The sequence below is a fragment of the Equus asinus genome, chromosome 11 (assembly GCF_041296235.1).
Source record: "Equus asinus isolate D_3611 breed Donkey chromosome 11, EquAss-T2T_v2, whole genome shotgun sequence".
Taxonomy (NCBI): domain Eukaryota; kingdom Metazoa; phylum Chordata; class Mammalia; order Perissodactyla; family Equidae; genus Equus; species Equus asinus.
In genome coordinates, this window is record NC_091800.1 from 9,138,558 (window position 1) to 9,153,850 (window position 15,293).

Consider the following 15,293-nt stretch of genomic DNA (forward strand, 5'->3'; position numbering starts at 1 on the left):
AGTCCTGGCATTGGGTTCATTAGCTGAAATTCAGGGTTTTTTTTCAGTCCTTTGTTGTACTTTGGAGGGGAGAGAGTCCCAGGTCAGCTCACCCCGCCATTTTGCTCCACCTACTCCCCTTGAATTCTAATTTCCAATTTCTAATTCTAATTCTAATTTCTCCTTGAGCTCGCATCCCAAACTCTCTATGTATCTCTCTCTCTCCTCTTCTCTTAGCTCTTAGCTTTGTATCAGCTTGAGCTATAGGCCCCCACATTCAAGTCATTAAATAATCATTTCTTACAAGAACTAATTTGAAGAGGCTTTTATTACCCAAAGTTGCTACAATTTGAGTATCAAAAAGAATAGTGACTATTATTGATTGAAATGCATGGATTTGTTTAAATCCATGAGTCCATATTGAGGCCAAAAAAGAAAGACCAAAAAGCCCCACAAAACCTTATTTGCCACTATTAGAGGTGGCTACTAAGCTGGTTCCTTCTTCTGAACATTGGTAATTAAGAATTAAGCACTTTTTCAACCTTTCTAGAGAGAGCCGTACTTCAGAGTAAGCAAACAGCCCCAGGTGACAAAGAAAACCTCTGATTTAGATATGAATGTCGTTAAATAAATGTAGAAGGCTTGACAGAATGTAAAAACCACCATTTTTCAAACCCTAAGGCAATAGTTAATTACAGCAACGATCATGATGAATACCAACACCACACAGCAAACAGTTGACGGGGAACTGGACATTCACATGGAGCCCAGGAATCAGCCTCCAGCTTACTTGCTAATCACAAGGGAAATATAACATTATAATAGAGAGACTTGACGTCTCCCCCTTAACCCAGTGATCAATCTTAGCACCAGACACAGTGAACAACCAATACGGTGTATCTCCTGGTGTGATGCAATATGACATACATGGTATCATCCAAAAACATAATTAATCTCAATCTGGCCAGGCATATAGCTCTAACACGCAGCTTATAGGAACATGAAAGATAGACGAACAAGTTAAGTACAAAACAGGGAAACAGACAATCTAGTGTGCAACTCTGTACAAGATGGCTGAGTTTCTTCAAAATGTCAACGTCATTTTTAAAGGGGGGAGGAGTGGAGGTGTGAGAAGAATCGCTCCAGATTAAAAGAGACCTGAGACAGCAGAGAGTTGCTATCTTTGTTTGGATGCTGGTCAGAACAAACCAAGTGTGAGAGACATTTTTGGGACAACCAGGAAATGTGAATATGGATTACATATTGGGAGATATTAGAGAGTCATGGTTAATTTCATTTGTTATAATAATGGTATTATGATTATGTGAGAAATGACCTTATTTTTCAGAGACATCTACTGAAGTTTTTAGGGGTGAATAATGACCATACTTTAAAACGCTTCAGCCAAAAAGAAGTAGATGAAGCAAATATGGCAAAATGTTAGCAATTGTTTAAATCTAGGTGATGGCTATGTGGGTGTTCGTTAGACTCTTCACTTCGCTCCATTTCTCTGTATAATTACAATTTTTCATAGTAAAAAAAGTTTAAGTTTAGGAATAACAAAGGAAAAAGAGCCTAGCAGCATCCCCCTAACAGGGTTGTTGTGAGAATTAGAGGTAATGAACAAAAAGTGCTTGTCTCAGTACCTTACGTGTGCTCATTATGTTCTCAAAACATTTCCCAGTCTTTTCACTGACGCGCAGAGAACAGCAAGAATATTAACAATTAAGGAATGGAAATGAGATCACAGAGTTACAGGCTTTTAAATGGCATAGCTGGATTAGGGTGGAGGTTATATCCTGGTGTGTGCTTGCTTTCTGTGAGAAAGGTCTGGAAGCCTTGGTCTCCTCCCGGTGACATTAAGAGGTGGCTTTCTGGCGCCCTCTAGTGGTGACATGTGGTAACTGTTCTCTACGCAGCTACTGAGTCTTGAGTTGAAAGGAAGGTTCAAGGGTATCATTTTCCAGAGTCGGTGGAGGAGCCCTGTGGCTCCATGGGCCTCTTTCCCAAGAACCACGGGTGGCCTGCCAGCCTCTTGCTGACCACCACTTTGTAAAACAATTGAGAGCAGCACAACGTTGAGCAAAAGGTCACAGCATTGCTGAGTGGGCAGTAGGCATTTGGGGACCTTACAGAGGCATCTAGTGAAATTACATTCTTTGAAGATGTTGCAGCAATGGAAACTGTTGGCCCCTTTCTAGAATCTTTGTCATTAGCTCAGGGCAATGTCTCCATCCCCGTAGACTGGCAAGCCATCATCATAAAGAATCCAGAGATGTAAGATGTGCACACAGGCTGCTTGGAGCTGAGGCAGGGAGGTGACACCAATGGGAGGGGGCTATGTTCACAACAAAAGCATCAGTTAGCGAGCCCTAGCCCAGGCCAGGCCCTGTCCTCGGCACTTGACATGGATCTTCTCACTCACTCCCCACGACAACCGTATCGAGGAGGAGCCATTATTAATCCCACTTTACAGACGGACACCCCGAGGCAGGGAGAAGTTGAGTTACTTGCCCAAAGCCACACGATTTTAGGTGGTGGAGCTGACACCTGGGTTCAGGTCTCCCTGGCTCGAGTGCATGTTTGTAATCATAGTGTCTCTTTTAACTGCCATTTCTTCTCCCCAACCTCATATTTCCTACTCAAAGAATCCTTAAAGAAAGAAAACGTCCATCTTAAAAGGTTCCACGTCAGCAGGTCATGTGCCCAGCAGGGGGCAGTGGTCAGGGGCTGGCCTGTGATGTTGGCATTTCTGGGGTGGGATTCTGGTTGTGTGGCCTGGGGAGGCTGCCGGGCTCTCCCAAACTTCAACTTGCATATGCATAAGACGGGGTTGACAATGGCTCCCTCAAAGGATTGACGGTCCGGATTGACTGAAATGCGATGTCAGGTTCACAGAAAGAGGTCAATAAGCAGGGCTCACTGCCCTGCTCTTGCAGCCCATGCTGCAGAAAAGCCAAGGCAAGTCTGAGCTAAGAGCTGAACAAGGAAATGCACATGTGTGGAGACCCAGCCTCCCCCGTCCTTGAAGATAGATTCAGGCCAGTTCAGAGAGGAACTAGAGAGAAATCGCAGCACCCAGTCCAAGCAGGCACAAGAAGCATGAGGCCTGCAAGCGGGGGTGGCCAGCTGCAGAGGCACTGAGCTAAACAAGCTAACGTGAGTGTCATTCAGACTTTCACATGGGGTGGCCCTCAAGAGGTGGAGCCACTGCTATAACGGATTCCAGGGATCTTCCAGCCAGGGCAGTGACTACTGGGGGATACAAATGTCAAATATTTTTCCAGGTCAGGGGCCTGGAGCAACGGCAGCTTTTGGGGTCAACACATATAGTTGTGTAATCTGTGCACTGAACAAAGGCACCCACCCAGGTCCATGAGAGGGTACGGGGGGCTGGCATTCGACACAGGCCATATTCCAAGCCAGCCCCCTGGCAGGAGATGGCACCCAATCTGGAGGAAAGGGCTCCTATATCCAACAGGTCCATCCACAGGGGCCAAGTCTTTGCAATTTGCACAAAAAAGACAGTAAGTGACTGGAGCTCCTGGTGGTTTGCGTCCTAGGGATTCTCCCGGATGGCTCCGTGGGGCCTAGCCCTTGAAAGAACATCACCCCTGTGTCCTGCCCCGCCTCTGGGGAAGGCTTGATGCAAGATTACCCGACTTGGTGGGGATGGGGGGGGAGGTGGCACAGAGGACCGTGAGAGGGGAAGCTGAGGGGACCACTGGCCGTGAGAAAGATGCGGGCAGGAGAGAGGGGCCGTGACCATCACGGTTATTTCAACAAATCGTGGGTGATATGAATGCCGGCAATGTAAAAAAGAAAAACAAGGATGGAGGTTAGTCCCATTTTCATGAACAAATTGCCATTGCAATACAACTATTATAATAACTACAAAAATATTTTGCTTGAATGATCAGTAGGATGGAAGGAAAGCTGCCCGTGGGGAGTGGCAGTGTGCCAGACACCAGAAGGGAGGAAGGAAGCGTTGCTCAGGCCATTGCTCTCCAGAAACGCCAACGCCACCGCTGCTGAGAGCCCCGTGACCCCGACCTCGCGTGCCGAGGAAGGGAAGCCTTGGCCCTGGCGGGCGGGGCAGGAGCCGGCCTCGCGCACCCACAGCCAAGGGAAGCAGAACCGCGCGCCCAGAGGGCGGCCCCGGAGAGCGGCGTTGAGGCCTAACGTCCCTGGATTCCCTTCTCAGCGTTCGCAGCCCCCAGGTCCTCCTCCAGAAAATGAAAATAAGTGGAATATCCTCTTTCACGGGTCGTTTTAGAGATCAGAGATAAATGTCTAAAATCTAGTGATCACCCAACACGCGATACCCATCGTAGTCGTTATTAGCCGTTAAATCACCCCTCTGTACCTAAAGGAACTCATAAATGGTAAGATAGGCCCTCCTTTGGCATAGACACTGATAAAGAGGGACATTGCGTGAAAAACAAAACCCAGGCAGCGCGTGTTGCCTGCAGATGCTGAGAAGCAGGGCCATAGATGCCAGGAGGGGTGGGGGGCAGCCCTGGCCCCGGAGCGGCTGCCAACAGGTGCTTGGCGTCTACGACGACTCGCTCACAGCAACCGCCCCCACCCGGGGCCTCGCGTTACAACGGGGCAGGGAGTTCCCTGAAGCCCTGGGAAGATGGCCGAGTCGGGGCACAGGAACAGAGATGGAGGTAAGAGAGTCCCTGGAGAAAGGGGCCCCGGGGGTCCGGTCAGCGCCGCCGCAGGCTGGAGGAGAAGACTGGCAGGACCCGCGCTGAGAAGATGCGGACCTTCGCGGACACCCGGGGCAGGGCGGCGTCGGGGCCAGCTTGCCGGGGGTGCTCACTCCCGGTCGCAGCGCTGGGTCGTCTGAGCGCAGGGACCACGGCCCTGACCTCTCTATTGGTTAGACAAGGCAGAGAAGGGCTGGAAGAAAGCCAGCCGGAGGCTGTGGACGTGCGGGAGGAGTGTCAGCGATGCCTGGTGCAGGAGGGGTGTAGGGTGGTGGGGTGCCAGTCACCCCGCCCCTGCCTCCAGTTCAGGAGGCTGCTCCCACTGAGGTTCTTCCTGGGCTGTGCACCAGCCCTGCCAGGCCTCCTCTAGGAAAGACCCCTCCCCATAGCTCCCCACGCCAAGAAGGAGTCCAAGAAAATGGCCACAGCCTTCGGGGGGCCTGGGCCCTGCAGCGTCGCACGCAAGGCCATGACGAGGCCCCGGGGCTGATGCCACGTAAACTCCGTCTGAATTGGCCCCAGTAAAACCAACCCACCCTGGGACCCTCCCGCTGTGGCCAAGCCTGAGCACCCCGCTGGTCCCTGCTCTTCCTGAGGAGGATGCTGATTGGAGTTTGAGCTGTTTGAGGTGGTGGCTGAGAATTTAGAAAACAGCTTCTGCTGTCTTCCACTGCCGCTGCTTCTGCCAAGAATGGGGCAGTCCTGAGAGCCCACGGACCTCCGACAAACACGTGTATTTCCAGGCGAGTTTCCTAGTCTTAGGTGACAAAGTACAGACTGTAAGGAGAGCTAACACGCTCTGTGAGAGGCAGCGGTCATTGCCGGGGTCTTGTTCATTCCTTCGTTCTGCACCGTTCCATGGCAGGAATTGCTGCCTGCTGTTCACCAAACCCGTTTCTTCTTGGGCACATAACTACATTATATCTGCCAGGCTTCCTTCTGGTTAGGTGTGGTCGTGTGGGCAGAACTGATGCACCCACTCAGCCTGACCCAAAAAGCTTTCCTGTGGCCAGGCCTCTGTGCTTTTCCCCCCTCAGCCAGCTGATGCAGAGGAGTATAAAAACCACGTGTGGAAGATGGAGACACAAGACAGAGGGGTCCTGGGGCCGAGTCACTGCCTGGAGGAGGGCTCTTCTCTGGTCTGGAACATCAGTTTTGGACTTCTTAAGTCAGAAGTAAACTTCAACCACTTTTGAGCCATAGCACATTTTTGGGGTCAGTGCACAGACCCTTAGCGTTCTGAAGAAAGGCTGTGTCACCAGAGACACCGTTACCATTCGGAAACTCTCCTGCAATGCCCTCGTGGACACCGAGTGCCTGCACACAAGACGTCAGATGACTATAAGGTGGGAGCCACCACTGCTATCGACAGACCCAGCAAACCAGGATGCTGGGCGGTCCCACAGCACCACCTCCCATGGCACTGGCGCACTCAGACGTCTGGTTTCCCCACACCCCACAGCCTCACTGCTGAGGGACCCCAACTCAGAGTACCTCTCAGCTCAGCCCGGCAGTACGCCCGTTCTCGCTCATTCTTCTCTGCAGCTATTCCAGACTTGTGAGCACTGTTCTAGAACCATCTGCCCCGCTCCCTTCCCTTCCTTCTCATCAAATGGCCCTGCATTCCACTACCCCTTGAAATAGAGAGGCGTTTTCTCCTCTCCTCATTTCCCACTCGCTCCCTAACTTCCTACTATCTTTATCCCACCCCCAGCTCTATGAGAATGGCAACTGCTTTCGTGAACAGAGGCCCCAGAGTCCCCAGTTCCCACTTTTTAGTCCTCATCTTTCTTGACTCCTCTCTGCATTTGGTACTGTGGATTCTTCCTGCCCCCTTAGAACTCTTCTTTTTTGATGCTGCACTCCTCTGGTTTCCCTCCTACTCTCTCATTCTCCTTTGAGGACTCGCTTCCTCTGCCGCCACTTTAGATATTGGCAGGGACAACCTTGACTCTAAACCCCTAGGCACCGGCATTCCGAGGTGAGACCTTTGGCAACAACAGATTAGAACACTGAGCATTAGTGAAACTAAGAGAGATGTCTTGGCCAAGCTGATTAGGGTGGGGGGGCAGACTCAGTTTGGTCTTTTGGTCATTGGTCATTTGGTCTTTGAGGATTTTGAAGTCTAGGGCCCATTTCTTCTTAGCATTCTCTATATATCTCTTGGTCTTGGTGTGTTCTCGGCTTGGAAGTCTTCTAGGAATCCGAAAGGTGCCAGAGGAAGGCCCAGAGCAGTGGAACCGTGAAGCAAGGAGCCTGGGTGCTGTGGTTTTTAAGAGAAAGAGAGAAAAGATATTCATATTAACCTCTAGTTGTTGAGCCCAGCTTACTAGGGTACGAAAGAAGCAGAGATAAAGGGAAAATTCTAAGACCAGGAGGAGAAAACAATGGTCTTGTGGCCAGATCAGCCCAGCACACTCTCCCTGCAGAATCCGAGTCTCGTAGACGGGTCCTGGAGACTGTTTTTTATGAGTCGTGATGGAGACCTATTGAAGTTGCAGGTCTTTCACTTCTTTCATCTTTTGAGTATATTTATGCTTTTCTATTCATTTTGTCTCTCTACTCCTTGCTCTGTTTCTTATATTCATCAATTTATGAGAACAATATTTACTGAGCATCATCCACTGCAGGCACCAGCAAGCATGGAAGACACAGTGCTGAACAGAGCTGACATGGTCTCTGCCTCTCTTCCTCCTCTCACCAAGCTCCACTCCTGACTCCCTCTGGTTCCATTTCTACCCTCCTAACCACCCCATCACTCTCCCTCCCTAAGCCTACAATGTGCTTTTTATTCACTCATTCAGCAAATATATAATGAGTGTTCCTTGTGTGGCAAACACCATCTGGGGTCTGGAGTACAGAAGTGAACAAGACAGAGGACTCCCAGCTTCCAGAAGCTTCACATGCTAGTGACTCTGAAGGACCCAAACAGGCCAGATCTCAAAACATGCCCAGCACCAAATGCAGCTCATTCTATATTCTGATTAATCTGGAAAATAGAATGAATACATCTTCAGCTGAACCTGGTCCAGCTTTAGGGGACTGAAGAAGGCAAAAAGGAAGACCCTTTTGTGTTTGTGTGTTTGTGTGTGTGTGTGTGTGTATGAATTTCCTTTCTTGAGAGCCTATCAAGTTGCTAGACTGGTAGATGAGAGCAAATACAGACATAATGTTCATGGATTTGGGAAGATATTTGACAGTATTTTATGGAGAGTATTTTTGGTCAAGATGAAGGAATTTGGGTTATGATAGTGATATAGGTAGGTGTATTAGCAGCTGTTTCTGTCATACTTAAAGACTATTGATTAAAAGATTGATATCTACCAAGAAAGAAAAATCTTTTGGCATTTGGCCATGGACCCAGTCCTTGATACTATTCTGATCCAAAGATGTCACATACCAGCAGGTGGCGAACAGCTGAATGTGACCACAGGCAGACCTCAAGAAGGATTACTATGCCACTTCTATTCAACATTGTACCTGAGGTTCTAGCCAGGCTAGGGCAACAGGCTAGCCAGTTCAACAAGACAATGAAGGCAATGTAAATTGGAGAGGAAGAAGTAACACTATCTCTATGCACAGATGACATGGTCTTATATGTAGAAAATCCTAAAGAATCGACTAAAATATATTGGAACTAATAAACAAGTTCAGCAAAGTTTCAGGATGCAAGATCAATTTGCAAAAATCAATTATATTTCTATATATTTGCAATGAAAAATCCAAAAATGAAATGAACAACTCCATTTATAATAGCAACAAGAAGAATAAAATACTTAGGAATAAATTTAACAAAATAAGTACAAAACTTGTATTCTGAAAACTGTAAAACATTGTCGGAAAAAATTTAAGATCTATATATGTGGAAAGACATTCCATATTCATGGATCAGAAGACTTAATATTGTTAAGATGGGAATACTCCCCAAAGTGATCTATAGATTCAATGCAATTCTCATCAAAATTTCAGCTGGTTCTTTGCAGAAATTGACAAGCTGATTCAAAAACGTGTATAGAAATTCAAGAGATCCAGAATAGCCAAAATAATCTTGGAAAAGAAGAACAGAATTGGAGAACTCATATTTCCCTATTTCAAAACTTGTTACAAAGCTACAGTAGTTGAGATAGTGTGGTGCTGGCTAAAGATACACATATAAGCCAGTGGAAAAGAAATGACAGTCCAGAAATACATCCTCACAATTACAGTCAATTGATTTTCATCAAGGGTGCAAAACAATTCAATGGGAGGGAAGAATAATCTTTTCAACAAATTGTCCTAGGATATCTGGGTGTCCACAGGCAAACGAATAAAGTTGGATCCCTACCTTACACCAAACACAAAAAAATAACTCAAAAGGGATTAAAGACCTAAACGTAAGAGATAAAATGAGTGATATCAGCATCATGGCAGCATAAGACATCCCTCCTTTCTGTCCCCTCCTAACAACTAAAATTCATTATCCATCCATGAACAAAAGTGGGAGATGCGAGATCAGGCACTAGACACCAAAGGTCCTGGGAAGAGTCTTGCCCACCTGTGCTTTGGATGATAGTCAGACTGACCTTGGGACAGGCTGTGGAACCAGAAGGAGCAGCCTATAAACAAGCTTCAACCCCATTCAGCCACATTCTTGGTGCAACTGGAGAATTCTGACTTAGGCAGACAACCACAGCCTTTGCAGAAGTCAGGTTTTACAGAGGAGATGTTCCAGCACTCCTTTAGTGCAAAACAGAGAAAAATGCAAGTTTGGACACATTGGAATGGGTAAGAGGAACTTTATCAGTATCACCTCTCACCACAAGGTAGCACAGCTGAGAGCTATCGGATGCCAGGGATGTCTCCTGTGGGGGAAAAAGAAAGGCAGTGAGTGACTGCCCAGCTTCCCAACTGTGGAAGATGCTGCTAAAGAAACCCATCTCTCTCCCAGAGTATTAAAGTGAAAGCACCAAGTGGAGAGGGGAGGAGATCAGGAAAGAGGCAGATAAGAATATCAGAGGGCATTGAAGGGACACAGTTCCTGCTAACTGCATTCTGGACTCCAGTAGGAAGCCTGCCTATCAGGCACTGGGAAAACCTCACCCAAGGATCCCCTCACCTAGTTCACTGGAATCCCCAACACCCCAATGCCAAACTTACACCTCCCCGCACTCTGCAGCCAGCTCCTTGTGCACACTCCAGAGGGTGGCAGTGACAGTGAGCTAGAGTAGACAAGGAGTACACACAGGAATCAAACCAAGATCGTCAAGAAGGGGGAAACCACAATCTTGAGTTGTAGTGCCACCTTCTGGAAAACAAAGCAGAGGTTTCCAGCAGCCAGGCTGGTGTGTTGTAAGATAGTGAGAGGACATACCATCTTAAGAATTCCGCCATGAGAGGGAGCAAGAAGCATGGAGCAGGTGTATCAAAACAAGGTGGGAAGAGGCCCTAGATATAAGCAGGACCAATGAAATGTGCCTTCCGCCTGAAGGCAGCTAGTAAAGACTGGAGGAGGAGACTGCTACTTCATATGAAAAATACAGCAATGCAAAACTCCAAGGAACATGAAGAATCAAGGAAACTGGACATTAACAAAAGATCATCCTCCAGTAATCAAATCCAAAGACATGGAGATCTATAATTTACTGGATAAGAAGTTAAAAGTAGCTGTTTTGAGGAAACTCAATGAGCTACAAGAAAACACAGAAAGATAACTCAACAAAATCAGGAAAACAATACATGAACAAGATGGGAAATTTAACAAAGAGATAGAAATAATAAAAAAGAACCAAACAGAAATTCTGGAGCTTAAGAATTCAGTGAATGAAATGAAAATTGCAACAGAGACCATCAATATCACAATAGACCAAACAGAAGATAGAATCAGTGCGTTAGAAGATAAGAACTTTGAAATAACGCAGTCAGAGGAGAACAAAGAAAAAAAATAACAAAAAAGAGCAAAACAAGCCTAGGTAATCTAAGGGACACCATCAAAAGAACAAATATCAGAATTATTGGAGTTCCAAAAAGAGAAGAGAAGAAAGTTTATTGAAAAAATAATAGCTGAGAACTTCCTGAACCTGGGAAGAGACTTGGACATCCAAGGTAATGAACTTAATAGATCACCCCATTATTTCAATACAAAATGATCCTCTCCAAGACACATTATAATGAAACTTTCAAAAATCAAAGACAAAAAAAGAATCCTAAATCAGCAAGAGAAAAAAATATTTTAACCTACAAAGGAACCCCCATTAAACTATCAACAGATTTCTCAGCAGAAATGTTAGAAGCCATGAGAAAGTAGAATGATATATTCAAAGTGCTGAAAGAAAAAAATTGCCAGCCGAGAATATCTGGCAAAGTCATCCTTCAGAAATAAAAGAGAAATAAAAACTCTCCCATACAAACAAAAGCTGAGTGAGTTCATCACCACTAGAACTGCCTTACAAGAAATGCTGAAAGGAGTTCTTTAAGCTCAAATGAAGAGACACTAATTAGTAACATAAAAACATATGAAAATGTACAACACAATGGTAAAGATAAATATACAGTCAGATCTAGAGAACTGTAATTCTGTAATATGATGATGTGTTAGCTACTTAACTATAATATAAAAGTTAAAGGAAAAGAATATGAAAATAACTACAGCCACTATAATTTTTTTAACAAATACACAATATAAAAATAGGTAAATTGTGACATCAATAACATAAAAGGACAGGGAATAACAGGCTAGTGTTTTTGTATGCACTTGAAGTTAAGTTGCTATCAGCATAAAATAGACTGCTATATCTATAAGATGTCTTATGTGAGCTTCATGGTAACCACAAAGCAAAAACATATAATAAATTTATAGAAGATAAAGAGAAAGGAATCAAAGCATATCAGCAAGGAAAATCACCAATTCACAAAGGTAGGCTGCAAGAGAGGAGAAAAAGGAACAATGGAACTACAAAACAGCAAATTAATAAGATGGCATTAGTAAGTCCTTACATATCAATAATTACTCTTAATGTAAATGGGTTGAATTCTCCAATCAAAAGGCACAAAGTGGCTGGGTGGATTAAAAAACAAGACCTAACTATATGCTTTCTACAAGAGATTCACTTCAGCTTTAAGGAGAAACCAGGCTCAAATGGAAGGGATGGAAAAAGATATTCCATGTGAGTAGAAACCAAAAGAAAGCAATGGTAGCTATACTTATATCAGACAAAATAGACTTTAAGCCAAAAAAAGTAACAAAAGACAAAGAAGGTCATTATATAATGAAAAAAGGATCACCTTATCAAGAAGATATAACCATTATAAATGTATGCACACCCAACATCAGAGCACCTAAATATATTAAGCAAATACTAATAATCTAAAGAGAGAAATAAACAACAACAATAATAGTGGGGGACTTTAATACCCCACTTTCAGCAATGGATAGATCATCCAGAGAGGAAATCAACATGGATACATTGGACTTGAACCATATTTGAACCTGACAGACATATATACAACATTCCATCCAATAGCAGCAGAATACACATTCTTCTCAAGTGCACACAGAACATTCTTCAGCCAGAAAACAAGTCTTAACAAATTTAATGAGATTGAGATTATAAAAATATCTTTTCCAACCACGATGGTATGAAATTAGAAATCAACAACAAGAACAAAGCTGGAAAATTTATAAAGATGGGGAAACTAAACAATACACTCCTGAACAACCAATAGGTTAAAGAAGAAATCAAAAGAGAAATAAAAAAATTCTCAAAACAAATGAAAAGGAAAATGCAGCACATCAAAACATAAGGGATGCTGCAAAAACAGTTCTTAAAGGGAAGTTTATAACAATAAATGTGTATATTAAGAAAAAAGAAAGATCTCAAATAAACAACCTAACTTTACACTTAAAGGAAGTAGAAAAAGAAGAACAAACTAAGCCCAAAGTTACCAGAAGGAAGGAAATAACAAAGATCACAGCAGAAATAAATTAAGTAGAGACCAGGAAAAAAAAAAAAAAAAAGCTTAACAAAACTAAGAGCTGCTTTTTTGAAAGGATAAGCAAAATTGATGAACCTTTAACCTAGACTAACAGAAAAAAAGAGAGAGGACTCAAATAAATAAAATGCAAAAGGAAAGAGGAGACATTAAAAATGACACCACAGAAACACATAGGATTGTAAGAGTCTACTATGAACAATTATACATCAAGTTGGATAGCCTAGAAGAAATTGGATAAATTCCTAGAAACATACAACCTACCAAGACTGAATCATAAAGAAAGAGAAACTCTGAACAGACTAATAATGAGCAAGCAGATTAAATAAGTAATCAAAAATCTCCCAATATAGAAAATCCCAGGACCAGATGGTTTCACTGGCAATTCTACCAAACAGTTAACGAAGAATTAACATCAATTCTTCCCAAGCTCTTTGAAAAACTGAAGAGGCAGGAACACTCCCAAACTCATTTTACAAGGCCAGCATTACCCTGCTAACAAATTGTTAGCCTGATAAAAAGACTACAAGAAAAGAAAACCGTAGGCCAAACTCCCTGATGAATATAGATGCAAAAATTCTCAACAAAATGTTAGCAGACTGAATTCAACAGCACATTAAAAGGATCATACACATAGAGTGATGTCAGCATCATGGCTGAGTGAGCTCTTCTTTTAGACTCCCCACTAAGATACAATGAAAAGGATATTCATAAACCAACAGAGGACAATCACACAACACAATAGACATCTGAGACACCCATGCAGCCATATGTCTGAAGGTGGAGGTGCTGGAACAGGAGGCAGTGGAAGAAGGTAAGGGGGTCTCCTCTCCCTCCCTGGCAGCAACCTAGAATGTGGGATTGTGTGCAGCTCTGAAAAGAGAGTGGGGAGGGGTGGCTTTCTGTGGGAACACCTTTGCTCTCTGAATTGCCTCCCAGCCATGGGAAAGCTCCACACAGAGGAGACTAAGCTATTGCAGGGGTGTCTTCATCAAGTCAGCACCTCAGGAGGGTAGATAGTGATATCAGAGTGAGAACATCCCCGGGATCATGCATGTGAAAGAAAGCGTCCTTCCCCCACACCCAATGCACCAGCTTGACTGGTCAGCCAGAGCGACAGACCCCCACCCAAGCACATGCACATTCGTTAGTAAAGCAGCAGCTGTGAGTGGGCAATCAGAGATGGGCCCTGTAAGCATAGACTCCAAAGATGCCAGAGATCATGGTGGGCTCAGAATACACAGCTCCTGCCCCCACCCAGTAGCAGGAGGTGAAATCTGTGACCAGATACTATCAATATGCAAAGGCACAAATCCACCCCATCAAATAATATGGGGAGGTATATTAATACTCCAGACCAGAAGGAAAATGGCAAGCACCCAGAATCAATACTGAAGGCACAGAAATTTACAATCTAAATGACAGAGAATTCAAAATGACTATTATTAAAAAACTCAACAAGATACAAGAAAATTCAGAAAGACAGTTGAATGAAATCAGGAATAAAATTAATGAACAGAGGCAATTATTCACAAAAGAGTTTGAAACTATAAAGAAAAACGAATCAGAAATGTCGGCAATGAAAAACACAATGAATGAGGTAAAGAAAAATCTGGAGTCCTTAAATAACAGAGCTGGTATTCTGGAAGGTAGAAATATAGACATGCTTCAGGTGGAGGAGGAAAGAGAACTAAGACTAAAAAGAAATAAAGAAGTTCTCCAAGAAATATCCGACTCAATTAGGAAATGCAACATAAGGATTATAGATATTCAAGAGGGAGAAGGGAGGGAGAAAGGAGCAGAGAGCTTGTTCAAAGAAATACTAGCTGAGAAATTCACAAACCTGGAAAAGGAGCTGGAATTACAAGTAAAAGAAGCTAGTTATCATTCCTAATTATATCAATGTAAAAAGACTTTCTCCAATGCATATAGTACTAAAACTGAAAAAGTAAGTGAAAAAGAAAAAATATTAAATGCAGTGAAGCAGAAGAAAATAACATACAAAGGAACCCCTATCAAGACTTTCAGTGGATTTCTCAGCAGAATCCTTACAGTCTATGAGAGAGTGGAATGATATACTCAAAATACTGAAAGACTTTCAGCCAAGAATACTGTATATAACAAAAATATCCTTCAGAAATGATGGAGAAATAAAAGCTTTTCCAGATAAACAAAAGCTGAGGAAGTTCATCGTCACAAGACCACCCCCCCACCCGCCGCCAACAAGAAATGATCTAGAAGGCCCTTATACCTGAAAAAAAAGAAAAGAGAAAGTGTTTACAAAGCCTTGAGCAAGGAGATAAATAGGCAGACAAAATCAGAAAATTGCAGTTCTCTATCAGAACAGGCTAGCAAACACTAAATTCTAACATTAAAGATAAAGGGAAGGAAAACATAAAAAATAACCATAATCTCGGAAGTGACATCAGCGTCATGGCAGAGTGAGCTTTCCCAGGACTCTCTCCCCTCCAACATACAACAAAAAGGAGCAACCATATTCCAACAAAAAATATCCTAATAGCACAGGAATCCTTGGAGACCCACAGCAGCCAAATGATGGAGGGCGGAGAGGCTGGAGCCCCCTCAGAAGAGCTGGAAGAGGGTAAGAGAGAACTCCACTCCCTCCCCTAA

The 15,293-nt window shown here is 43.9% G+C and overlaps 1 long non-coding RNA gene across 3 annotated transcripts in view; it reads right to left on the reverse strand.

Moving 5' to 3' along the window:
- Positions 1 to 308: 308 nt before the first annotated feature.
- LOC139046596 (uncharacterized) overlaps positions 309 to 15,293 on the reverse strand; it is a 35,903-nt gene continuing 20,918 nt past the window's right edge. For all 3 annotated transcript variants that reach the window (XR_011506839.1, XR_011506838.1, XR_011506837.1), the window contains one exon: positions 309 to 6,957. This is a non-coding gene — a long non-coding RNA (uncharacterized lncRNA). The remainder of the gene's footprint in view (positions 6,958 to 15,293) is intronic.